The sequence below is a fragment of the Alosa sapidissima genome, chromosome 7 (genome assembly GCF_018492685.1).
Source record: "Alosa sapidissima isolate fAloSap1 chromosome 7, fAloSap1.pri, whole genome shotgun sequence".
Taxonomy (NCBI): Eukaryota; Metazoa; Chordata; class Actinopteri; order Clupeiformes; family Clupeidae; genus Alosa; species Alosa sapidissima.
Genome location: NC_055963.1, coordinates 6,578,818 through 6,606,657, shown reverse-complemented (window position 1 = coordinate 6,606,657; position 27,840 = coordinate 6,578,818). Strand labels below are relative to the sequence as shown.

The following is a 27,840-nucleotide window of genomic DNA, read 5'->3' as shown; positions in this document are numbered from 1 at the left end:
GGGCTGTATTCTCCCACTTGCTTAAGTAAAAAAAAAAAAGTCCAACTACTGTATGCATTTTTCAGCCTTAATGTATACCCTTGACTTAAAAGTATGTGGCAACTTATTGTGAAATCATGTTATTTGTTGTCTACTATAGACTCTAAACTAGATAAGAGGATACATACCCTTCTCATGCAATAACCCAGTTAGTTAGACTAGCTAAGCATAATTCATAGGAAGTGTGTTACACCAGTTAGCCTGTACTTCCCTTTTAGCTATAGGCTAGCTATAGGTGATCTCATTAGTTCTAGTTAATGGTCCCATGCTTTATTACTGAAAGAAATATAACAGGAATGATGCTCATACTGTATCTAACGTCATTCATTTTTCAGTCCTTAAAGGAGAATTCCGGTGTGATATTGACCTAAAGTGTGTTGAAACATGATACCGAGTGAGAACGTATGTCTCATAGCCCATCTCGGCTTGTCCCCTGCACTCCAAAATCTGGCGCTAGTTAGCCGATGCTACCAAAAGTTTTTTCAATTGGGGTGCCTCGGCATCGGCCTACCCATGCAAATTAATCAATGTTTTACACCATTTACGAGGCTCAACGTATCTCCACACTTCATTGGTAGACTTCCGAGGGCCCTGACATTTAAAACGAGACATTGAGAACTTTGAAAAAGGACTGGTAGTTTACTTACAAGACGATTTATACAGACAGTATCTTCACAAAGTTTAGCCAGAGAATGTCTAATAAGTGGAGTGAACTTCCACTCTCGGAAAACTTCCGGTTTCTGAACTGGTTGCAGTTCCTTCTGTGGTTCCACATGAGGGCGCTCGCAGGCGAGTCCAGAATGTGGCGCTCCGGTGCTGCTGATCACAGTGTCAGAGAGACAGTTCTTCAGTCTGACGAACTGTGGTCGCTCAGTCAGGTAATCTGTAATCCAGGTTACCAGGTGAGCGTCCACACCCATCTGCAAGAGCTTGTCTCCCAGTCTGAAGGGTTGGATGGTGTTAAAAGCACTTGAGAAATCAAAGAACATAGCACTTTTCCCCTGTCCAGGTGGGAATGTGTCCTGTGTAGAAGATAAGTGATGGCATCGTCCACGCCCACTTTCTCCTGGTATGCAAACTGTAACGGGTCAAGTGCATGGCGTACCTGGGGTCTGAGCATACCTAAGACCAATCTCTCCATTGTCTTCATCACATGTGATGTTAGAGCGACAGGTCTGTAGTCATTAAGCTCACTAGGATGTGGCTTTTTAGGGACAGGGGTGAGACATGATGTCTTCCACAGTGTTGGAACTTGTCCAAGGCGTAGACTCAGAATGAAGATGTGCTTCAGTGGCTCCCCCAGTTCAGCAGCACAGGCCTTGAGTAGCCTTGGACACAGTCTGTCAGGCCACGCTGCCTTATTAGTGTGCAGTTTCTTAAGTTGAGCTCTTACTTGATTTGCTGTGATGATGGGGGGTGTAAGGGGAGGGGAGGGGGAGGGGTGCATCTGGGATCTGTGTGTCTGATGGCTGTTGACTGAGGTCGTTGTTGACTCATTGTTCGTGATCGCCATGTGGGGGAGGGGTGCAATATCCAGTGATGGTGGGGGTACGATAGCCTGTGATGGTGGAGGTGAGTGTTACACTGGTATTGAGGGGGTGTGGTGGTGGGGGCTGGGGATGGGGGATGACCACCTCCTTGATGTCCCTGTCAAGGCTGCCAGAGTCGTGGACGCCTCAACAGGCTCAGGCAAGGAGGCGTCAGGCGGGGGCAGGGCGTGAGGTGACTTGGGTTGTTGGGTGTCACCGGGATGCAGAGCTGGAGAGACTGGGAGGTGGGGGTAGGGCAGGCACGCAAACAAGAGCAGTGCCTGAGTCAGCCGGGGGTGGTGGACAGACCACTCCCATTGGAGCTGGAGCAGGGCAGTCAAACCTGTTGTAGAAGTGGTTCAACTGGTTCGCCCTGTCCAGGTCCCCCTCCACAGAGCTGCTGCTCTTCTTCAGGCCAGTGATAATCTTCATGTAGTCACATGCCTCCTTCATGTTGTTTTCCTGCAACTTCTGTTCCACCTTCCTTCTGTAGTCCTCCTTAGCCTCCTTCAGCTTGACTTTGAGTTCCCCTTGCACCAGGCTTGTGCAAAATTCCAGAATTTAATTGAAACTGGCTCTTAAATTCCAATTCAATTCTTGAATTTCACTTGCATTTCAATTGAGGTAGCAAACGGGAAGCAGAATTGCAATTCGAATTGTGCACAACCCTGCCTTGCACGCGCCTCAGCTCTGCCATGTCCCCCTCTCTGTACGCCATCTTTTTCCTATTAAGAAGGGTCTTGACATTGCTGGTTATCCAAGGCTTGTTATTGGGAAAGCAGCGTACAGTTCTGGTGGGAACAACAATGTCCATACAGAAGTTCAGGTAGTCAGTTGTGCACTGTGTGACCTCCTCTAAGTCCTCTCCATTCTGTAACACACTCCAGTCAGTGCACTCAAAGCAGTCTCTCAGAGCCTCATCCGCTTCAGGTGTCCACTTTCTGAAGGTGCGTGTGGCAACTGGTAGCCTCTGTACTTTGGGCTTGTACATTGACTGGAGATGAATGAGGTTGTGGTCTGACTTTCCCAGTGGGGGAAGGGGGTTTGCACTGTATGCATCCCTCACGTTTGCATACATGAGGTGTTATTATGACCGCCGCGCAGCGAAGCGGCAGTCATATAGGTTTAGTCAGATTTTTTTTTTCTTTTTTTTTTCTTTTTCGCATGTCCAAATTTCCGTCAAGGATTTCCGGGACACTGAAAGACCGGGGTAGACGAAACTTGGTGGGCATGTAACCCCATATGGATAGCATGGAACCATCGTTTTTCGTTTTGATCTGTAGCCCCCCCCGCTGGACTGCACCCCCCGAAAGGAGGGTAGGGCAGACACAGTTTTCTGTGAATATCTCGAGAACCGTAAGGTTTAGGAGGACCATTTTTTTTGTATGTTGATCTCAAGGGGCCATGTCAACCCATTCCATAACCACTCATTTCATGTATAGCGCCACCTAGTTAAACACAAAAAAGTAAAAATGAGGTGTTGTAATCGCAGGTATCTGTGACCTAACATAGTCAAAACTGCACGACATTGGAAGTGTAGGATCATTATGACACCCTCTGAATGCACGCCAAGTTTCGTGGAATTCCGTTAATGGGGGGCCACACAATAAATTCATTTATATTACTATACACCAACTGGCCTGTAGGTGGCCGGAGACAGTTTTCTGTGAATATCTCGAGAACCGTAGGGCCTAGGAGGTCCACCTTTTTTTTTTAAGGGGGCATGTCAACCCATCACATTACCACTTATTTCATGTATAGCGCCACCTAGTTAAAAATTAAAAAGCAAAAAATTAGGTGTTTTCATCACAATATCTCTGGCTGACATGGTCAAAACTGCACGAAATTGAAAGTGTAGGATCATTATGACACCCTCCGAATGCATGCCAAGTTTTGTGAACTTTCGTTCATGGGGGGCCTTACAATAAAATTATTTATGTGTACATTTAGTGACCGTACACCAACAAGGATTCCCGGGACACTGAAAGACCGGGGTACACGAAACTTGGTGGGCATGTAACCCCACATGGATACCATGGAACCATCGTTTTTTCTGTAGCCCCCCCCCCGCTGTACTGGACCCACCGAAAGGAGGGTAGGGCAGACACAGTTTTCTGTGAATATCTTGAGAACCGTAGGGCCTAGGATGACCAATTTTTTCCGTATGTTTGCCTCCAGGGGTCATGTTAACCCATTCCATGTGCACACATGTGCATAAACAGATACACACGCACACACATACATTCACAGTTATCATACGTATGACACATACTCACACAGTAGACATATGTATGCATGCATGCACATGCACAAACACACATACGCAGGCAAACACACAAGGACACACACACACACACACACACATAAACATAAACATGTACATGCACACATGCACACAATTCAAGAACTTCTCAGAATTATGAACAGGCAAGATGGGGGTGGGGTTGTATAAAATTAATTTTACATGAACGGATTAATGAAAATTCCTTGCAGCCATTCACAAATTAACATTTTCATTATGATCAATAGACCACTCTGTCACATCCTTAACTATTCCTCACAACAGAGCAATGCCAGAAATGTGCATCATTTGTAAATAACTGCTTAGATTACTGACTCATGTATTTCAACCTATTCCCATTATATTATTTTGTTTAATGAAGAATACTTGCCTTAGGCTATTATTTTTTAATGATAATATAATGTTTATTTATATTGTTTAATGTCACTTTGGACCAAAGCATCTGCCAAGTAACATAAACATAAAACACACCTTTCTTAATTTACGAAATGAATCCAGCAATATGATTCAATGACAATCCAATTATCCTCTTTTTCTGTGGTGTACTTCTTAGCTAGTTTGTTTGTTTTTCTTCCTACTGACTTTGCAAATAACTTTTGGTAAAATGATTTATGGTCTCACTCCAGTACTCTAATGGAGAATAGGAATGAATTGAACAGAGCTGTTGTTGGTTTATCTTTGTGAGGGTCATTTTTCTGCTTGCTGCAAAAAACATTAAACTCATAAAGCACAGAGCCAATGACAGGGAGAGAAAGAGGTGGTGCGAAAACAAAAGCTTGAGGAAAATGGGTCTGAAGAGGGTGAACTTGAGGAAAAACAAAAGGCAGAGTTGAGCTTAGAGAAGCACAGAACATGCCTGCTGATTTGTGACATTGCCTTTCAAGTTCACTAACTCGTGGAGGAGCTTTGCACCCACAAAGGACATACATTACCATTCATATCAATGCAAAGAGAGCAAATGTCTCACACTCAGGAAGCACCCGGTTCTTTAGTGTTCAGACGAGACCATTAATATAGATTGTGGCATGTAGTTTAATAGTCAGTGGAATGCTCACAAGGTGCTTTTGCTGGAGTAGTAAAAACTGACAGTCAAGGGTCACATCTGGCTCATCCCATTTGAGGGAAACCATAGACATTGACATTCAAAGAGGAATTGATCTTTTTCACCATCTGCATATTTTATGAGTTTAACATGCTCGTAAATATGCACACTGTATGCATCAAGTAATAGAAATTGAGAGCCATATGTGACATGTTGTAAAAAACACATGGCTCTTAATGTCTTTGGATGAAATGGCTCGAAGAAATGGCTATTATGATCTAATACTAAAGCATCCAGTTTGCAGAAGCTCTGCTTCAATTCTTGTAGATTGCTTTACATGTTGTAAGGGGATCAGTACCATGCTCCTGGCAGGAACGGTGTTTTCTCTATAACCCTCCATATTTGGCGGAGAGTACTAATTGTAATTATGTCATGGCTGGAGACATACACTTTCATCTTCTGTGTCCTTACTTGCAGCCTCTGCAAGTTCATCCTCACCTGTTCTATGATATTCCTTTTTAAAACTTCTCTGGCTGCTCCCAACAGAATATGCCTGCTGCCTCTCAATGCTTAATACATCTCATGAGATTTCGCAGTAAAGCCAGAGAGAAAGAGAGAAAGAGAGAGAGAGAGAGAGAGAGAGAGAGAGCTTTTTCAGTCTTTCCCTTCGTGAAATCAGCTCAGTTGGAGCCCCAGGCACAGCTGAGGCTTCTCTCAGACTGATGCCACAACACAAAAAGTGCCATGCTTTTCTTGAGAACAGTAATTAAAGCAAGTAGTTTTAAAAGTTTTAAAGTCTCTCTCGCCACTCTCTCAACTCTGCCCCTGTGATGTTATAGCTATATCATCCAAAATATACCAAGAATTCTTTTAGTGTAGTCCATGTTTCATTATGCTGCTGGACACTATGGCAACAGACAATATAGACAATATGGCAACAGCATGACCATTGCTTAGTCGGAACCAGGGGCACCGCTGGGGGGGGGGGGGGTTAGGACGATGCTAAGGGCCCAGCACTGACAGAGGCCCCCCAACTAGGCAGTGGCATAACTGCCATCGGTGCAGTGCACCCGAATGCCTTCCACCACGCTCCTGACATGGGCCCCCTCCCATCATTGCTCGGGCCCACCACTCAACATCGTTACTAAGATTGAATCTTGGTGGCAGTTCTCAGATTTCTTTTTTTCTCACAACATTTTTAATTAGATGGATGACAGCTACAATATTTATACCACTCTCTTGCCCTTAACTTTCAGTCATGGTGACCCTATTTGTATGTGTATTTTGTTTTGGATTGTGTTTATGTTCAGATGTTAAAAGGTATTAAAAGGAAAAGTTTGCGCTAGTATGAAAGATAAAGTTTATAACGTAATGGTAAATTTGCCTAATCTGTTCTGATTACATATCGTTATTACCAGAGGTGGGACCAAGTCACTGTTTGGCAAGTCACAAGTAAGTCCCAAGTCTTAGCACTCAAGTCCAAGTCAAGTCCCAAGTAAATACAGAGAAGGGCAAGTCGAGTCCAAGTCCAAGTCTCATCAAAGCCAAGTCGAGTCCAAGTCCAAGTCCCAATCTTTTTCAAGTCCTGAACAAGTCATCAGGTACTCTTCACTTAATAATGGCATTATTAGACTATCGATCATAATTTTAACACTTCCATCTAATCCACAGAATTTTTTTTTATAAATACAGATTAAAATATGTTCAATGTTTCTGTCTTGAAATCTTTTACGATATATGCATGCGCATACAATATACACATGTGCATACCTGAGTAATCTGTACAAAACGGATAGCTACATGACAAATAAAAATATTGTTTTTCCAAATTTCGGAGCCCACTGTAAGGATGAGTAATAATTTGACTGATGGCATTTCACTGCGCTAGGCCACAGATTTGCCTGCAAACAATTTATTAGGCTGTCTGCCAGTGGCGACTCATAAGGGAAGCCAAGGTCAACACTTTTATATTATTTAAAAGATAATAATGACACAGTAATTTTGTTTTAAAGTATTCATTTCTTAAGAAATACTACACATGTGATGCTGTTTATCTCATTTGTAAATGGTGCACTGTCACTTTAAGCCCATTGTGTGCCACTGTCCACACATTCTCATAATGATCTTTTTTACCAGCTCCATTCCTATGGCTAGTCCACAAACTCAAACATTGTTTGTGCCACATGAATAGCACAATATTAACAATGATAAGCATTATATTAAGTTGGCACAAACAGCTTTCATTCCTTTGGAAATAGATGCATGTATGACATGATGCTTGCTTGACATTTTCTGTTTGCAATTAAATGTGAATTATGAGCCTGGTAGCCAGTAGCCACCTAGCTAGCTGAGTGGAATGCGTTTCAATCGGCATATCAATGTGCTTCATGTAAACAAATTATTGAATAGGCCTACTTCAAGACTCACCATTTCCATTAAACAAAGGCAAAGACAACTCTTCATATTCTTGTCCACTTTCCAAATCACAGTGAGTGCAGCCTATGTCATAGTGACCTGGATCTCATAGTTTATAACAGTAGTGAGAACCGGATAAATCCGCAATTTCCCCTAATCTCGTATTTGTTGCCTTCATGATTTCCTTTTATACGTTTCTTATATTTAAAAGAAAATATCAATCATCATCAACAATGACAAGCCAGCTGGAACCTGCCACTCGTTTTCTCTCCCTCTCGTGCGTGCTTAGATGGGGTTCTCAATTAAATGGAGTAGGCTAGCATAAGTTCAAGTTGGATCTTAATGGAGAGGACTCGAAAAGTATCATCTTTATGTAACATGCTGTTGGTGCATTTTGACATTGTAAACGTTCTCTAACAAGAGTGCAAATCAGTTTGCAGTAAAGCTACTAGTTATTAGCTAAATGTTGGTCGTTTCTCTGTCTCTTGGTGCCCTACACACAGTGCGTAACGCATGTGGGGGTAGCGGCAGCACTGAACTGTGCTCTGGACTGGCCGCTTGTCTCCGCTATTTTTTTTTTTTAGTCGCGGAGGGAAAGCATCTCTGGGGTGACTGGTCCACGATCAGGAAATTTAGTTTTTGACTCGAGACATGTCAAGTCGTCACAAGTCAAAGAGGCAAAGTCCGAGTCAAGTCTCGAGTGAATAGTATTCAAGTCCAAGTCGAGTCGCAAGTCATGCCAACTTTTATCAAGTCAAGTCTGAAGTCATTAAAATCATGACTCGAGTCTGACTCGAGTCCAAGTCATGTGACTCGAGTCCACATGTCTGGTTATTACTGTGAACCGGGGAGGCTTCGGACACTTTTTTAAAAATCTTTGAAATTTACAAACCTGAAAGAAATCAGCAAGTAGTATGACACTCTGACTGATGATTGCACTCAGGAAGCATTGTACGATGTCGACAGTGGTTTACACCACATTAGTTTCAATTTTTTTAATAAAAAATGAAGACGATCTATTCTCAATAATTGCTTCAATCATCGGAGAGGCAAACTGCTTATCAATTTGCAAAAAAAACGTCAGCCGAGCAGCCTCAGCTAAGCTATCCGTAACGTTAGGCCTACAAGATGGACTGGCACAGACGTTGCTGTAACATAATTTGCTGGTAAGTTTGATCTGTTAACGTGAAGTCCATGTATGTTTCTTAATGCCATGTTCAGACACTTTTTCATTTTGTATGCTGAAAGGTAATATTCGGGTGAACGGTTGAAAAGTTGAGTTTGCAGAGGCTTCAGTTAATAGCAGAGCAACCCATTTTATGTCAGATATTTGAATAAACATTTTCAGAAAGGATGTGGTGTGTAGGATCACAGCCGAGACATCAAATTTCGGAGTTTCCTCCACTCAGATAGTGACGTCGTCTGCTACCTCGACGCCAGCCATCAATCACATTGACCACGCCCTTAATTATTCATACATTTAATATGTAAATGCGATCTAAACTAACGAGTTAGAAAAAAATTCACCCCCTCACAGTTGTCAGGCACTTGGGAACTACCAAAAAATACAATAAAAGTCCATGGGAACAACCTGTAAAAGCATGAATTTATGCTGTGAAAACAGACATTTTAACATGGGGGTCTATGGACATTTGCTCCCTTTTGGGACCTGCCCATAGCGGATTTTCGATGTATTGCAATTTTTCGCACTTCCGGGTAGACTTCATTGTTCAAATTAGAATGTTGCCGCTTGATTTTATCGTATCAAACACATTCTGCTTAGAGTGGCGCATGTCATTGAGGTAAAACAAGAAAATACATTGCACTGCTAGAAATATTACTTGTCTGTGGTCAGACTGAGCATAATTTTGAGCCATTCGATGATAGGATAGTTCAGACTCATTGAGGCTGTTCTAAACAACCGAACCAGAGATGGCATTTTCCATTGCTTCGCTGTGTTGTTTCTTTTAAAACGAGAATAACTCAATTTCAAGAGGTGAAAATCACTAGATCGAAACATGTTGAGGTTTTTATGTAATTGTTTAATAAAAAATGAAGACGATCTATTCTCAATAATTGCTTCAATCATCAGAGAGGCAAACTGCTTATCAATTTGCAAAAAAAACGTTCCTTTTCTATGGCATAGTATTTCACGTTGTTAATTTGGTTTGTGTAGAACAGAAAATTGGTTGCTACGGAAACGGAAATTTCTTTTTTTTTTGTCAATTTTAACAAAGGAACAAGGCTTGCTGGGAATGTGAAAATGTGTTTATCCAATGATCTTACTTCCTGTCATTCGTGATTACGTTATGTTGTGAAGCTACTTCTGGATGTGTTGTAGCTTAGTTATAATAATCAGCAATTAGTAAGCATAAAAGAGGCACACAGAAGAGAAAAGAAAGACGAGAACTGGTGGACACTAATCCAAATTAATGAAATTGAATATTTCTTTTTAAACACCTCAAATGCTGCTGCTGGCGTTGATGCTAGCAATGCTGACGTTAAGTCCTACCTAAGGAGTAGACTAGCATGGGACAAGAAAGATTGAGTGGATTGGCCATACTCTACATAGAGAACAGCAGTTGGATTTCATTAATATAGCATCAATGACTTTGCTGTTGAGTGAACTTGTAATGGGTGAGGTACAGGTTGCTTTTTGTTATGGAGTAGGCTGTGGGGTGCACTTTCTGTCAGTGGCGCCGCCAGCCGTAATCCAGTATGCACTGTGCGTACAATTTTTCAACGCTTTATTCATGAAATCATTCAATATTACAACAATAAAAATAGCTTACTGTCTTAATTGAAACATGCTTCGCGCACAAATGTTTAGGGCAAAGAGAATGGACATCTCAACATAAGGATACATTAGAAGATGATTGGTGTAAACTCATAAATCATTCAAGCGTAGTGCTCGTCATGAAAAGAAAACAGCAGCTTAATATTTTTCAGGTGTTTAATAGTAATAGGTGCACTGTTCTTAGCAGTGATGCAGAATGCAGTGAGATAGGCATTGCATCCTACAGTCACGCTGTTTGGAACATCACAGTTCGGGTTTCAAGATTGATAAGATTCAGTTAATGCATGAGTATGGATCGTCTCAAAGTTTGGGACAACCAAACAGCAGTGTAAGCAAATCATTATTGTTAGGTTACCATAGCTGTCTTTTCTCTAGGCCTAGGACTGTCGCAAATTGCATCATGAGCTCATTGGTTTCTTTTTTCTTTTCTTTCCCTTGTTCGCGTGTTGGGTAGTGAAGCGATAATGCATTTAAAGCAATGTTCACGTCATGTGAGCCAGAGCCGATATGGCCAGAGCTGCTTGCTCTGTAAAGGTATTAGGTATTTCAGTCCCACCCAAATTGCATTAAAATGGCGTGTTTAGCAGCCAGAATAAAAAAAAAATCCCTTGGATGAAATCTCCCTTATCCCATTACTTTTAAAAGGCTTGATAACTTTTAAAAAGCCACTGTCAATGGTTCTGTCTGAGCCACTGTCCATGGTTCTGTCTGATCATATGCTGGAGAATCTGAAGGCATCAAGGGCCCACTTCACCGCACTTCACGCAGGCACTTCTTTTCGACTGTAGAATATCGCACCTCCCTTGGATACAGTTTCCGGCTGATGTACGCCACCGGATGCTGCTGACCAGGTTCACCTTGGAGAAGCACCGCCCCTATGCCTGTATCAGAAGCATCCGTCTGCAACACAAAACTCTGTTCAAAGTTAGGACAGTATAAAACAGGCTCATTACATAAGGCATTCTGGATGTCTTAAAAGGGTACAAATCTTTGGTACCACCCAGCCATACCTAAGAAGGATCGCACCTGGGTCTTAGTCTTGGGAAAGGGGCATCGCCGAACTGCATCCAGCTTTTGTACCTGTGGCTTGGTCACTCCTCCACTAATCACATAACCCAGATACGCTGTCTCTCTCTTAGCAATGGCACACTTGGTCGGATTGATGGTAAGGCCAGCCGCCTTGATCTGCCACAGCACATCGTCCAGATGCTAGAGATGCTCCTCCCACGTTCCACTGTACACAATGACATCGTCCAAATAAGCCGCTGCATAGCCATTGGTGCCAGCGAGCACCTTGTCCATCAATCTCTGGAACCTCGCTGGGGCTCCATCTAAGCCAATGCCGGATCATGAACACCTCAGCGGTCAATTCCGGATCAGTGCCTTCCTCATCTTCTCCTTCGATGGCCCACACCTTCTGCTACACCACGTGCACCTTCCTAGGTCCCATGACATCAAATCACAGCAAAGGCAGTCCACCAGAGACAGATGGGGGGGAAAAAACGGCTCCAAAATTTAAGGAACAAATCCCTCAAAAATAGGCAAAAGGAAAAAGAAAAAAAAAATCTCACTAATGCCCTCTATTGGCCAATCCCACCACTGCCACCAGTTGTGACGGAACTACTTTGTGTTTCGTATACTTTTTGGGTTTTGGCCAAGGAACAGCAGTGATGAGGTGAAAAAAAGGTTGATTTAATTTTAAGGCTTACCAAATCACAGCAAGTAAGTACAGGTGATGAAGGGAAATATAATAAGCAAAAATGAAAATAGTTCTAAATAAATGTAAATATGGAATTAACAGTTCTGTCAACTATATCTCAGATTCACTAGGCCTACACGTCAAACACACAGGACAAGACTAGACTAGCACTGACCATGACGGACAAAGAGGTGAGCATATATACAGGTGACCAGCACCATTCTAAACACAAAACAAACAATTAACACATAATTGACAAGACTTAGTTAATAAATTAATAACAGATTCAGATAAGCTGCCGGACAGTCAGAAGGAAACAGAGAATGCAGCAGCCACCGGTAACCCAACATGCAAATACTTTACACAAAAGTTTGTGCACCAACTTTGTATAAATAAAATGTTATGCCTAGTAAATAGTCTTTGTATAGTCGTAAATTCCATGTATTTGACGCGAGTGACACTGCTTAATGAGTTCATGCATTTTTTTGTGTGTGTGCGTGTGTATCAAGCGGCATAATCTATAGTCTGTGCTGACAGGCCGCTAGATATGTGCGGTCACATTTGGGACCATCACACAGTATTTGAGATTTTGGGGTCCATGTCCTAATGTTCAGTTCCTTCAGTATCTTATTTGTATAGTTTTCAAATTTTAGTCCTGTAGCACTTGACACACCTGACAATTCAAGCTCCTGAAGTTAGTTACATTTTAATTTTTTTAAACTTTCAATGTTCTAAGGGGATGATGAAACAGAAAAGACAGATATAATGCTTTTAAGTTGTCTACAGCATAGCTGTCAACCCTCCCGTTTTTTCCAGGTTTCTCACGTATTTGAACTTTTTTCCCGCAGTCTTCCCGTTTTAATATTTTCCCGTAAAATATCCCGTATTTTAAGAATCTCATAACATTAGCTCTATTGGACTTGTCAGTCTCTGTACTGTTGTCCTGTTGCTACCCCCTTGCCCTTCCAGCGAAACAGATGTTTTCAAAGCATCGTTTTGCTTCCTTGAAGGCGACAGTGAGACTATTTAAGATGACGACGTGGTTGTCGTGAGAGCACGATTCAGTGGCACCTACATAGTGTACGGCCACACGCACTGTGTGTAGAGAAAGAATTCCCCCTGTTTGTACATTCACTCCAAGTTGGCCTACCATAACTTCCCAATTCTGTACTGTAGCCCATAAACTGCATGAAAGGCTATTTATATTTTTCTTTAAAATAACCAAATGCATTGTTCAACTTTATGAAGAAGAATTACGCAGTAGTCTACTGGAACGCACACATTTTGTTTGCGCAGGAGAGAGAATGACAGCGCACAGGGGCATCGATTACAGCAGTGGTTTTCAAAGTGGGGGCCGTGAAGGGGTGCCAGGGGGGCCTCAGCAAGTTGGAAGGAAAAATTTAAAATATACCTATTACTATGAGGGTTGTTATATCATGCCATTATAATAATTTGTCGCATATCTGAACATCTGAACATTATACCGTATTTTCCATGATAATGACTGGGAATAATAGTATAGAGTGATAGCTGATAGTGATAGCAGAAAGCCCCAAATGCAATTTTTACACACTTTATGCTCCATCGCGAAGTGCTTGTGGCTAAAATAATTATTAGGATTAGCTTAATGTATTTTTACATTTGCCATAGTATTGTCAATGGGTTTAGTAACACATCAAGGGGGTCCTTGGCCAGAACCTAGTGGTATTTGGGGGGCCTTGTCGTGGAAAAGTTTGGGAACCCCTGGATTACAGAACTTTAGCCTTGTTAGGGCTGTATACAGTTGACCAAATTAATATAGGCTGTTGTTAGGCGTAAATAAAGTAGGCCATACCTGTCAACACTCCCGTTTTTCCCGGGTTTCTCCCGTATTTCAAGGTCATCTCCCAGCACCCTCCCGTTTTGTTATTTCTCCCGGAAAACTCCCGTAATTTGCATGGCCATCAAACTTCATTTCAAAATCATTGATCCATTCAGATTGCCAGATTGTGTCTGAAATACACCCTACACATACACGATCACTTAGTTTCAATTTCAACCGTTTTGTCATAGGCTAAAACCTGGCAACCCAAAACCCAAATAAGGAAGCGGGTGCTGACTGCGCAGCCTCGTCGTCGAGTCTCGTCGTAAGCAAGCGGGCTAGTTGAATGGCCTACTCCAGAACTAGCTGTTGTGAAATTGTTGGGAATTTAATTGATTAACACATCACATAAACACACTGTTATTGAGTGTTGTTGATACACTGAACTTGTGCCCTCGGAACCAAATCTGACAGCTTTGGAGTTTTGGAAGTAGGCTGCAGGCAGACAGCTGGATACATAACTGGCATGCGTAAGGTAATGGTAAGGTAAAAGCAACGACCGAAATGCAGTGTTGAAACACGTGTATGAAACGTATTAAATATGCAAACACAGATCCGGTATAAACACTGACCATCCCCCCCGAAAAAAAAATCTCCCGTTTTTGGAAAGCTAAATGTTGACAGGTATGTAGTAGTCCAAAAGTGTGCTCCAAAAGTGAGCCAGTGAACTAACATTACACCTGCTTGGCACTTCACATATTTGCATGCTGCGCCTACCTATTAGCAATCTAATTTGGTAGCATAAATGTATGTTCCCTAGCCTAGCCGCTAACATTTGTTACGTCCCTAGCTGTTTGTGTGTTCCTGCTGTTTTTCTGTATTTTTCAGACACTCCAGCAGGGGGCTTAAAGGGGTGGTTCAGGATTTTGGACATAGGACCTCATTTCCAAGTAAGCAAGTGTGATATTTATCAGTGGAGACCGTTTTCAACACGTTTCATCCAGTCCTTCTAATTGCGGAGTTCGCAGGTGCTAGGCTAGCGCAAGTCAACGGTATGTGCTAGCCTGCCACTAAAAACAGTCTTACCCACTCCAAAGTACACCCAAGGCAAATAAATTACGCCAGACTATCGATGTAAATGTCTGTATTGATAGTTTTATTTCTAACATTATTCTATCCTTGCATTTCAACGATCGCATTACATTTTGAGGGACTAGTGTCTTAGCAGCGGCGGAATTATACTTGCTCCAGTTAGTAGTACTGCGCCAAAAAGTAAACAGTAAAGCGCACTTCAATGGGGATACCTAGTAGTAGCCTTGGTAATATCAGTCCGCCGCTGAGATGCAAAATGACTACTACCAACTTCAGGGAACAAAGTATAACTATTGCAACGCGATGCGAGGGTAGTTGTATTTCTTACAGTCTTACCTACTCCAAAGGACACTCGAGGCAAATTCCAGACAATCGATGTAAATGTCTGTGTTGACATCAACACAGACATTTACATCGATTGTCTGGAATTTGCCTCGAGTGTCCTTTGGAGTAGGTAAGACTGTTTTTAGTGGCAGGCTAGCACATACCGTTGACTTGCGCTAGCCTAGCACCTGCGAACTCTGCAATTAGAACGACTGGATGAAACGTGTTGAAAACGGTCTCCACTGATAAATATCACACTTGCTTACTTGGAAATGAGGTCCTATGTCCAAAATCCTGAACCACCCCTTTAATTGCTGGACCAGCCCTATAAAAGGTGCTGGTTGACGTCACTCCTGGGGGGGGGCGGCTCGTTTTTTGCTTCCTCGCAGAACGCTACCGCTGCCACTCCACGCTTCGTGCGCCGCTTTCCGCTCTCGCCCACACTACGTCCCCACACTACGTCCCCACACTACGCCCCCACACTACATCCCCACACTACGCCCCCACACTACGTCCAGGTCTCCAGTCCCTCTCAGAGTGAGAGTCTGGGAGAGAGGCCTGGAAATTGGGCGGATTCGTTTTTGGCCTTCTGGCTTCGTTTTTGCGGCCTTCTGGCCGTTGTTTGATATTATTTTGAATGTTAATTTTTGCCTAGTTTAATTATAATAAATGATTCATTATTATCAAATTTATCCACCATTGTCTGCCGTGTTTTGACCTTGCTTTATTTAGTTTTGGTAGCAGGGGACATAACACATTTGCAAGAATAACAGCGGCACAAAGATTGCTAAATGAGCTTCAAAGCTACTCCAACTACTGTATTCCCTCAAAATAAGTTATTTAAAAGATGCATAGCCACTGAATTACATATTAGGAAGCTAATGTATTATTGTAAATGTATGGTCCCTATCCTAGCTAAAAAGAAAAAAAAACTAAGGTGCTTATGTTCAGATTCCACTCAGAATTGTTTTATTTTACAACTATTTTACACAAAAATATGGAAGGACCTACCTGTATTGAGATACAAGATATGGTGACCCACTGGTTGTTTCTGGAGGGAAATGTCCAAATGACAATAGGAGAAGCAGAAGGCTCACATTGGTGACATCAGAAGGCTGTGATTGGTTAAAGAGGTGTTGGTCCAGGACCATCTTTAGAATGTTGGTCCAGGAACAACTCTTACTTGAACAAATCACCGGAATACATGGCAGGACTTTTACTCTCAGGAGTTTGTCCACCTCTGCTCACTCAACTCTCAACTCAAGTGGGGAACTCATCACATCATCAAGACCCCTTTTCTAGACTGCACCAAAAGTTATGAGGTAGCCTACAGTTTAAATGGTCTAACTCTGCGATTCAGTACCACACATTTCAGTCTTTTCACATGTTTTCAGGAATACTTTCCTAACCTATACAGGAATACTTTTTTAAATACTTTCCTAACCTTTACAAGATTTTGGTTTACAGGATCATTTAAGCCGTTGCACATTTTCTGATATGAACCAATTTTATGGGAATAGTATAGTTTGTTATGGGCAGCATGTGTGCTTGCAAGGGAATCTGCAGGGACAGTAGAGAGCCCCACCCAGATCATATTTTCACCGCCTGGAAATACATCAAAAGGTCTTCCCACAGTCAACAGATTTCCAGATTAGACCTGAGTTCCTGATGTACAATGACGACGGTAAAAACACAGGAACAAATAAACTGATGCTGATCTACTGTATGTCTTGACTGGAAGACCACACACTGATGTGTCATTATGACATCACTCTTTTACTATTTTTTTCCCATTCGATTTACTTGCCATTAATAACCCCCAGTATTTTATTCAGCTCCACTTGTGAGCAATGTGAAGTACACAAGAAAATCCATCTCAAAATGCTGCTCATTCAAGTGGACACAATAGCAGCTTTGTCTGGATTTGAAACTTTGCACCTTGCACCTATTTGATTGTGTAAATGGCACATGAATCTGCCGCCAGATAGTCTGAATATATTTGGACGTGGATCCCCAGTGTCTGCTTCCATATTTCCAAGCTGCACCAGTAGCGTGCAGCAACTGGACCCAGCCCGGCCTATACTGTAGGTCGCCGCCACTTTAAAGCCAAGGTGATCCGTTTTCCTTAGGGGCCTCATTAGTGGTCATTAGTGTCGGTCACTAACAATGTCATATGGATTGTGGTCTAGAATCATCCTGTCCTGCTGGCACTGGGTTTCCACCCTCCTCACCACAACAAGTGTTTCTCACAGATGAGTTCATGTCATCACTTAAAGGGACTGCACATCACCTCATATTTAAATTTAAGTGATAATGTTTTATATCAGATCAGTAATATTTCTTATAGGTGATCAAATAATTAATCAGCCAGTGTTTACTGAATTGGCTTTACTGTCAACTCTCATTCATTTTTTGGGTGTGTGTTCTGTTGTTGGGTGTGTGCTCTGTTGAACCAGAGAGCCAGGACAAAGCTAGAGATGAGCTCAGTCTGTGACAGTTGGCCTGTTGTGTAATGATTAATCCATAAGGTCCACACAAATGGGAATGACTAAAAGTTTGCTTGCTTGGCAACAGATCTGTCCATACGTTTTGTGAGTTGGTCTATAAAAGTCATCCAATTGATGTTTGCTACTGGCTGTACAGTGAAGATATGGAAGCTTTGTTAGCGTTTGTAATACAGCCATGAATGGTGGGAAAACATTATATGAAATGTGTATAAGATATAACATAAGATATGTAAGATATAACCTATAATGTAGAGAAATGTCACATAATTTAGGGAAATGTGTTTGCAACAACATAATGCTCTTGTGGCTCAAGAATAAATAGGCCTAAGTATAGCCTGTTATGTCCAGATACTTTTTTAATGTGTCGGTGGCTGGGTTTACCTGCAGATCATTTGTATATTCTATGCTCATGAAAATTTGACTCAAGAATATGTACATCTTGGCCCCAGCCGTGGCACAACTGGCTGGGGAACCTGCACCGTATGCCGGCGACCCATGTTCGAGCTAGCTCTCTGTTTTGTCTGAACGTAAACAGAAGTGACGTTGCCCAACATCACTTAGAGCACCTTTAAGAAATGGACATTCTCCTTATCTAGGGGAGAGTTCTGATTAGCTATGGGAACAAAGCAGAATATCACAGCAATGTCTATGGAAACAGTTAACAGACAATCTCTGCGCCCAAGAAGCAGTGCTTCGCCCCAGTATAGTCCCAAGTCAATATCTGCCTAATCAACTCGTCTTAATCTGTATTGCCATTACTTGAGAATACACAGGTCACAAGAAGGAATTAGGGATTTTTTCTTTGTTGTTGGCTCACTTTTATTCACAACATAATATTTGTGAATCTTTTAATAACAATTCTAAATATAGCTGCAAGCAGCAATGTGGGGGCCAAGCAGTGCGCTATAGCAGGAATGGCGTTGCCATGGCATGAGCAAGCACTCACAGCAACAAGCCAAATTACACCAATGTCCTTGTGCATTCTCACAATCAGCTACCATGTCCCTCTACCAAGTTTGGACTTCATACACCAAAGTGTTGCTGAGATGTGAGCTCATTTTCTTTATTGCAACACCCCTAGAGGCCAAATGAGACCACTTTCCTTGCATGTCCTCACAATCAGCTAATATGTCCATGTATCAAGTTTGGACTTCATACAATGAAGCGTTGCTGAGATTTGAGCCCACTTCCTGTATTACAGCGCCCCCTATAGAGGCCAAATGATGCCAATTTCCTACTGTGTCCTCACAATCAGATACCAAGTCCCTGTACCAAGTTTGGACTTCATACATCAAAGCGTTGCTGAGATACAAGCTCACTTCCTGTATTGCAGCGCCCCCTGTAGAGGCCAAATGATGCCAATTTCCTGGGGCGTCCTCACAATCAGATACCAAGTCCCTGTATCAAGTTTGGACTTCATACATTAAAGCGTAGCCGAGATGTTAGCCCACTTCCTGTTAGGCGGCATCGTCGCCATGTGTAATTGGCTGTCACGGGCAAACAAACTTGAAAATAAAAAATCTGACAAGTATCGTTTGTGCGGCTCGGTCTGAAGATCATCTCCGCCAAGTTCTGTGAAAATCGGATGAAATTTGTAACCGCTGAAACTTTTCGTAGAGTTTGGACTAAATCCAATATGGCGGAGGTCCAATATGGCGGAAAGTGACGGGATAGGGGTCGATGAACTTGAGATTGTTCAAGGATTCAGACGCTACCTCAATTGTGAAAATCAGACAAAAGAGTCAAGGATCACGCGCATGAACGCATGTCCAGCTTTGAACTGGTGGTGGCGCTAGAGTGTTCAAAGTATATGCATGAAAATTGCTGTGAGTGATTGGGACAGTGTCCTGACTAATGGTATCGAGTCTTGTTATGTTAACTCAAAGCGTCACCTAGATGTTTGTCCACTTCCTGTTTGGTGGCTTCATCACCATATTTGATTGGCTGTCACGGGCAAACAAAAATGAAATTGAAAAATCTGACAAGTATCGTTTGTGCGGCTCAGGAAGAAGATCATCTCCGCCAAGTTCCATGAAAATTGGATGAAATTTGTAACCGCTTTTCGTAGAGTTTGGACCAAATCCAATATGGCGGAGGTCCAATATGGCGGAAAGTGACGGGATAGGGGCCGATGAACTCGGGATGGTCCAAGGACTCAGACGCTACCCAGACGCTACCTCAATTGTGAAAATCAGACAAAAGAGTCAAGGATCACGCGCATGAACGCATGTCCAGCATTGAACTGGTGGTGGCGCTAGAGTGTTGAATGTATATGCATAAAAATTGCTGTGAGCGATTGGGACAGTGTCATGACTAATGGTATCGAGTTTTGTTATGTTAACTCAAAGTGCCACAGAGATGTTAGTCCACTTCCTGTTTGGTGTCTTCATTGCCATATTTGATTGGCTGTCACGAGTAAACAAAAATAAAATTAAAAAATCTTACGAGTATCGTTTGTGCGGCTCGGTCTGAAGATCATCTCCGCCAAGTTCTGTGAAAATCGGATGAAATTTGTAACCGCTGAAACTTTTCGTAGAGTTTGGCCCCCCCCAGCTACGCTGCTTGGCCCCCAAATAATAGGAAAAGCTAGTAACTCAATGGGTGCCTTCGCAGCTTCGCTGCTTGGCCCCCAATTAAGTACTATAACAAGACTATAACAAAAGGTTTTTTCTCAAGCAACAAGTGAACATACTGTAACGATTTGATAGCGACACACCCAGTTGTCCAATCGAAAGGTTTATTAGCTGAGAACGAGAGCAGAGACACAGACATACCAATACACCATTACATAGGAAACACAAGGGAAGTCAATAAAACAAGCACGATACACGAACAGGGTAGTCACATACAATACACCGGGTAAAATACATGAGGTACAACGTAAAGAAAGACTACACAAGCTAACACATACATGACATGGTAAACGCAATTACACTCACTAAAACCGACATTACACAAACCAGCATTCACACACATTGCATTCTGGGAGGCTAGCACTCAGTCCAAAAGACACCGACGTTACACAGCCCCCTCGCGAGCTATTGCCGTCCTCGGCAATATCTCCTCGCTTAGCCATTGCCATAACATCGGCGCGCGTCGCCCGCCACTCAGTTCAGTGCGACAGTACCGCCAACTCACGTGGGGTGCACGCCGCAGGAGGTCACTCAACGGGGCGCCACGCAGCTAGCAGTCCAGTGCGGGCGTGCTAGCAGCCACGTGGCCGTCCCCGCTCGTCACCAGCTCCCTCTCAGCAGACGCCCTCAGGCTGCACTTTCCGCGGCGTGTCACCGCGGCACTCCTCCTCTCCTGGCGGGGTCCTAGGTGGCCTTTCCAACCGTCGACACTGTACCAAGCACCTGGGTTTGAGGGGGGTCAGATGAAGCTGCACCAACGCCACTCCGCTCCGTCGATTCACCGACCAGGACAGACAGGCACCGACTCCGCAGCAACCGGACCGCGCTGAGCTCTCCCGCTGCAGCTACCGTCTTCGCCGTCCCTCCTCGTGTTGCCTCCTCGCAGAGCCGTCCTGCTCTGCTCCCGGCCCGTTCCACTCCCTCGCGGCCTCAGCGAAGGCACGACCCCCGAGATGGCCGTGCTATCGAACTCCACACAACAAACTTTTTTTTAAAGGCGCCAGCCAACAGGCCAACTAGAAAGGGCGCCCACACAGCACGGTGCCTCTCACACGCACCCAAAAGTTTTGAAGTTCAGAGTTCAGAGGGCCTTTCCGTCGAAGCTGCCCCACCGTCGTAAGTTCGCTGCCCCCAGCGTCTCTGCCAACCATCCGTCGTCCAGGAACCTCTTCCTCGCCACTCTCCCTCGGCTCTGCTCACGCGTCGCGGCTAGCAGCAGAGTCAGCGCCCAGGCCAGCGTCATCTTCTCCGCGACCAGGCCCCATCAGGCCCCTCTTCCGGCAAGATTTCCTCCCATGGCAGCAGGCAGGACCAGGCGACAGCTCCTCTCCTCCGGCGGCAGGAACAATAGAAGGCCTCAAGCTCTTTAGCTGCCCTTACAAGAGCTCTCTCTGAATCCTCTTGCGTGGGCCTCCACCCAGTAGTATGGTCTTCCATTCCTAGCTTCTCTCGCTGGGCGGAGGCCATGTCCGAAAGTCATTTCTGACACCAATGTAACAATAGATAGCGACACACCCAGTTGTACAATCAAAAGGTTTATTAGCTGCGAACAAGAGCAGAGACTCACCACATACCAAGACACCATTACATAGGAAACACAAGGGAAGTCAATAAAACAAGCACGATACACGAACAGGGTAGTCACATACAATATACCGGGTAAAATACATGAGGTACAACGTAAAGAAAGACTACACAAGCTAACACATACATGACATGGTAAACGCAATTACACTCACTAAAACCGACATTACACAAACCAGCATTCACACACATTGCATTCTGGGAGGCTAGCACTCTAGCCAAGGACTAGGAGGCTAGCTTGATTCTACCACAACAATACATGACTTGCAGTGCTGGTGGGATGCTCTGTAATAGGCATTCAGAACACTGAAGCGGAGCAGACTTAACATTACTGCAGCGCTCTGCTGCAGTATCATTTACTGAAGAGGTTTCAGCAGCACCATGTAAGAGTGTCAGGCAGTCAACTAGATACCATGGAACTGCAGTGTAGAATCCCTTGATAATCAATCATGGTGAGTGACTAGCACTCAGTATGTCAATAAAAAATATGTGAAGTATATATATATATATATATATATATATATATATATATATATATATATATATATATATATATATATATATACAGTATATGACATATAGTGCAGTGTGGACAGTATAGTGCAGTGTGGACAGTAGTATATAGTTAAGCAAGAGCATGGTTCACAGTAGGGATATGTGCAGTGTATTAACAGTAACATTATAAGAGCAGAATAAATATGGATATGCAGTATGGACAATATTGATAGTACAGTACAGGTATGTGCAGTATAAAACAGTACCATATAGTAAAAATAAGTATACAGTATGTGCAGTATAGACAGATATGTACAGTTGACTAAGGAGTATAGTCTACACCAGCCATCACCAAATGGCGGACCGCGGTCCGAGTCCGGACCGTGACGTGATCCTATTCGGACCCAGACCATAATAGCCTAATTTAGATTTTCACGTAAGATTTCAAAGCTGCGCTAAATGTTTTGTTGGTTAGGATAACAGCATTTACGTCTTCAGGAGCTTCAGGAACCATCATTTCGCTTGCTGCTACTCAGCCAGTGAAATCTGTGAATTCTGATAAAGTCGAGTCAGTGAGTAAAGTAGCCTAGGCTACTATGGAGAAGAGACTGATAGCCTGAAACGAGCGAGGAGAGGAGACGGGACGAGAAACAATCAGATGGATATCTAAGTTAACGATAAGTAAGTTATTTTCAAATCATCAAGAGGAGAAAGCTAGACAGCGAGAACAGAGCTTTATATAACGATACGGGGGCAATACCACCCAAAACTAAATATGGATGTGACAGTTTTGCGCGGAATTGCCCTGGACCTCTTCTATATATTCTGAGACAGGCGATTTTAAGCGCCAATTTAAGGCACCTCGACTAGACATATACATATACTTTGAGCAAGCATAGGGTAGGCTAGGCCCATTTAACAGTGAACTGAGACCACAGAATATTTTACGATTTAAGAAGGCAATATGATTGATCCACCACAATCTAGTTAAGCCTACATGCATTCACTGCCCAACAACGTGATATTCCTGGGTTTCCAGGATTTCGGGTCAACATAAAAAAAAAACTAAAACAATTAAATTAAACTTGCTGATTAATGGGTTCAAGGAACCAGCTGTGGAATATCCTTCCTTGTCTCAGCTCAAATTGTATTTTAAGTTCACGTTAAGATCTTAAAAATAGCCAAGGCTACTCAGTTTTTCTCCCCAATTAGGCTACTCTTATCTTGCCTTATAATGACCGCCGCGCATGTCCAAATTTCCGTCAATGATTCCCGGGACACTGAAAGACCGGGATAAACGAATCTTGGTGGGCATGTAACCCCATATGGATAGCATGGAACCATCGTTTTTCGTTTTGATCTGTAGCCCCCCCGCTGGACTGCACCCCCCGAAAGGAGGGTAGGGCAGACACAGTTTTCTGTGAATATCTCGAGAACCGTAGGGTTTAGGGGGACCATTTTTTGGTATGTTGATCTCAAAGGGCAATGTCAACCCATTCCATAACCACTCATTTCATGTATAGCGCCACCTAGTTAAACACAAAAAAGTAAAAATGAGGTGTTGTAATCGCAGGTATCTGTGACCTAACATAGTCAAAACTGCACGAAATTGGAAGTGTAGGATCATTATGACACCCTCTGAATGCACGCCAAGATTCATGGAATTCCGTTCATGGGGGGCCACACAATAAATTAATTTATGTTACAATACACCAACTGGCCTGTAGGTGGCCGGAGACAGTTTTCTGTGAATATCTCGAGAACAGTAGGGCCTAGGAGGTCCACCTTTTTTTTGTATGTTGGTCTTAAGGGGGCATGTCAACCCATCCCATTACCAATTATTTCATGTATAGCGCCACCTAGTTAAAAATTAAAAAGCAAAAAATTAGGTGTTTTCATCACAATATCTCTGGCTGACATGGTCAAAACTGCACGAAATTGAAAGTGTAGGATCATTAGGACACCCTCCGAATGCATGCCAAGTTTTGTGAACTTTCGTTCATGGGGGGCCTTACAATAAAATAATTTATGTGTACATTTAGTGACCGTACACCAACAAGGATTCCCGGGACACTGAAAGACCGGGGTACACAAAACTTGGTGGGCATGTAACCCCACATGGATAGCATGGAACCATCGTTTTTCGTTTTGATCTGTAGCCCCCCCCCCCCGCTGTACTGGACCCCCCGAAAGGAGGGTAGGGCAGACACAGTTTTCTGTGAATATCTTGAGAACCGTAGGGCCTAGGATGACCAATTTTTTCCGTATGTTTGCCTCCAGGGGTCATGTTAACCCATTCCATGTGCACACATGTGCATAAACAGATACACACGCACACACATACATTCACAGTAATCATACGGATGACTCATACTCACACAGTAGACATATGTATGCATGCATGCACATGCACAAACACACATAAGCAGGCAAACACACAAGCACGCACACACACCCACACACACACACACACACACACACACACTCACACACACACACACCCACACACATAACATAAACATAACACAAACAATCAAGAATTTCTCAGAATTATGAACAGGCAAGATGGAGGTGGGGTTGTATAAAATGAATTTTACATGTGAAATCTATGAACTAATCATGTTTTGGTACTTGTTGTCTAGCAGATACCAGTGAGAATTGAGTGTGGATAATGCAATTTAGTGAGACAGTTAGAATCATATAGGCCTTTCAGCGTGATTTATTTTTGTGGAAAAAATGTGCTGGACTGGGCGGCGGTCATATTTTGTAACGCTCTGCGGTACATCTAGTTTCTCCTCATTTCAAATGTTGCCTTTTAGGCTACTTATTTTATTTCACATTAAACATTAGGCCTAGGCCTACAATCTTCTATTTCTTGAATTTCCTCTTGGGGATCAATAAAGTAGGCTATCTATCTATCTATCTATCTACAACTAGGCTCCATCCATCCATCCTAATATTATACATACATATACATAGCCTAAACATGCACGTTAAACATTATGATGCTCCGGACCTTTGCTTTAGGAAATTTTCCGTAACTGGACCTCGCTGAAGATTAATTGAATACCCCTGGTCTACACAGTATGATAGCATTAACATTATAAGAGCAGTAGAATATTTGTAAGTATAAGTGTAGTTAATATAGAATGCTATGTGGGATAGGGTAGTGCCACCTCCTTATTGTCTCTGTCAAGTGGTCCTTGGTCGTGGTGCAGCTCATGGTATATGGTTTAGTGGTATAAGTTTATTCCAGTGAAATTTACCAAAATAGTGTCAGAATGGCAGCATGTACGTGAAATACATTTTTCCAGGTCACATAATCATCTGGTTAAGTGGGTTAAAACAAAAAAAGTTATGAAACCTGGTTCAGCCTTTCAGCTGTTAGATGTGGAAAAGTGTGTCTAGTCCAGCATCCTCTGGGAGTTATGCAGGAACCCTGACGTGTTTGCCAATGCGTGCGTTGAGATTCTGTCTGAGTTGCGATTGTGAGTGAGTCACCCTTTAAAAGAGCCTTTCAAACTGAAAATCACGGCACGTACATTTGCACCCACCCACCCACCCGTTAGTGTCAAAGCCCATCATTCTCTCCTTGATATGACATCTTTGCCATCAGTGCCTCCTCTCCCCTTTATTTTGGATTGAGATGAAATCACAGGCTATTTCGAGACCATGTTACAAGGCAAACAGGAGAATGTATTGCTTAAAACTGTTAATTTGCTCATAATTACAGAGAAATCGCATCGTCTGCATCCGTCTGATCTGGGCTCATCATGTTTCCTCAGCAGAACAGGCCAATCAAGAGTTTTAATGACTTGATGCAGAAATTGGACTGAGCATCAAAGTCTCCCCTTGCTCAAATTACTCCCCCCCCCCCCCGATGTTACTGGCATCCTTGTCATTATCAGTCAGTGCTTATATCAGGTAAACTATCAGGTTACAATCTGTCCTGGTAATTAAATAGCTAAATACGTACAGTACATACATAAACAGACATACAGACAGATACATACAGTAGATAGACATAACATGTCTGTCTGTTCAGTATTGCCACTGAAAAACTTAACAGCAATACACTGTATGTACAGCTCTGGAAACAGTGACATTCGAATGAGTCTGATACCTAAAAGCACTTACAGCCTCTGATGCAATCACTTGTATTGCCTGGGCGTTTGCACATGACTGTACTGTTGTGGACAGTCAGACCTGGATTAAAGCTGACAGGGAGGTAGGTGTTAGAGGCCCTAGTGTTCAACTGCAGGCAGCAGCACTGTAGACATGGTAAACAAATGTCTGCTCTTGTTTAAAATTGCTGGGAAGACATCAGACGTCAGTGTGTCACTAGTGTCAAAGTGCCACATTTTTCCCACACTAGATAACCAGCTGAAACCTCTGAATGGGCCCCATAAAGAAAACAAACATTGATGTTTCACCTGACGATAACCATAGCTTGGTGAGTATAACAAAGGGTTCATTTATTCAGTCATGGCCAAATCTTTTTTGACAGTTCTGTCATACTTACTGCAGTAGTTTGGGGGAAATCAGCCAATTGTATAAAAGTAGCCTGTTATGCCAATTAGAAGGCATACAGGTTTAGCTGTCTGCTCTGAATATGTCTTACCATTTGGTTCCACTGTCTTGATATATCAGATAATGTTATGTGCCCAGGACTTCAGTGAGAAACTCGAGCCATGAAACACAGCCTCATCATTTCCACCTCTCCTCATGTTATGCCATGCCATGCCCACTCAATAGTAACCAGCACTGCGCTTCTTAAAAGCATATTATCTTCTAACCTCATATCTATGAAGTTTGTTTATTGACCGTTTTACATTATCAATTTACTGTAATGTAGATGTTGCTTTTACAAAGGAAGTGGAAATATTAAGGATTATAAAACCCAGATACAAATAATATGATAACCACTGAACACAAAGCTTTGGGTTATGGACAAGGAAGTATAATAAAACTAAATATATAATAGGTAACTCAGCATGAGCCATGACTCTGACCCTCTTATCCCTTCACAGACATGAGGTCATTCAACTTGAAATGGCAGCATTCGTGATGTATTTGGTGTGAAGATTTTTGTGAGCATTTCGAGGTAGACCTAGTTCCAGTGAGTGGAATGAAGTGGAACATAGTGAGTGGAATGAAGTGGAAGGGAGAGAGTTCAGCAGACACTTTCTGATCTGATCTTTGACAAGAGTGGGATGTAATCACCGGCCCTGCGTCAGAGAGATGTCTGTGGCTCAGCCTTCTGAAGTTAGGAAACATGATTCAAGCGCTCCACTTTCTGTCAACCCTCAGAGGATGGTGCAGCTCCTTAGCACCAAAACCACTGAGACATTAAGAAGACTGCAGGCTGAAAAATAACAGAGTGGTGAAGGAGTTTTGACATGAGTAATGTGTGATTAATGCCACATTCCACTGCATAATTAGTACAACAATGTACTGCAATGCAGATCCAGGTAAGGCAACTTGAATTGTATGGAGCTTCCTGTCCAGCTCCTTGTCCTGCTGTTTTAAAAGTGACCTGAAGATAGAAAATTCTGCACTCGTTGCTATGGTGAGAATGTCC

At 42.8% G+C, this 27,840-nt stretch overlaps 1 long non-coding RNA gene across 1 annotated transcript; it reads left to right on the top strand.

Moving 5' to 3' along the window:
- The first annotated feature begins 3,446 nt into the window (after positions 1 to 3,446).
- Positions 3,447 to 12,715, top strand: LOC121713992. The gene is made up of 3 exons (XR_006032995.1): positions 3,447 to 3,463; positions 5,792 to 5,796; positions 12,640 to 12,715. It is a non-coding gene; the product is annotated as an uncharacterized LOC121713992 (long non-coding RNA).
- The last annotated feature ends 15,125 nt before the right edge of the window (positions 12,716 to 27,840 follow it).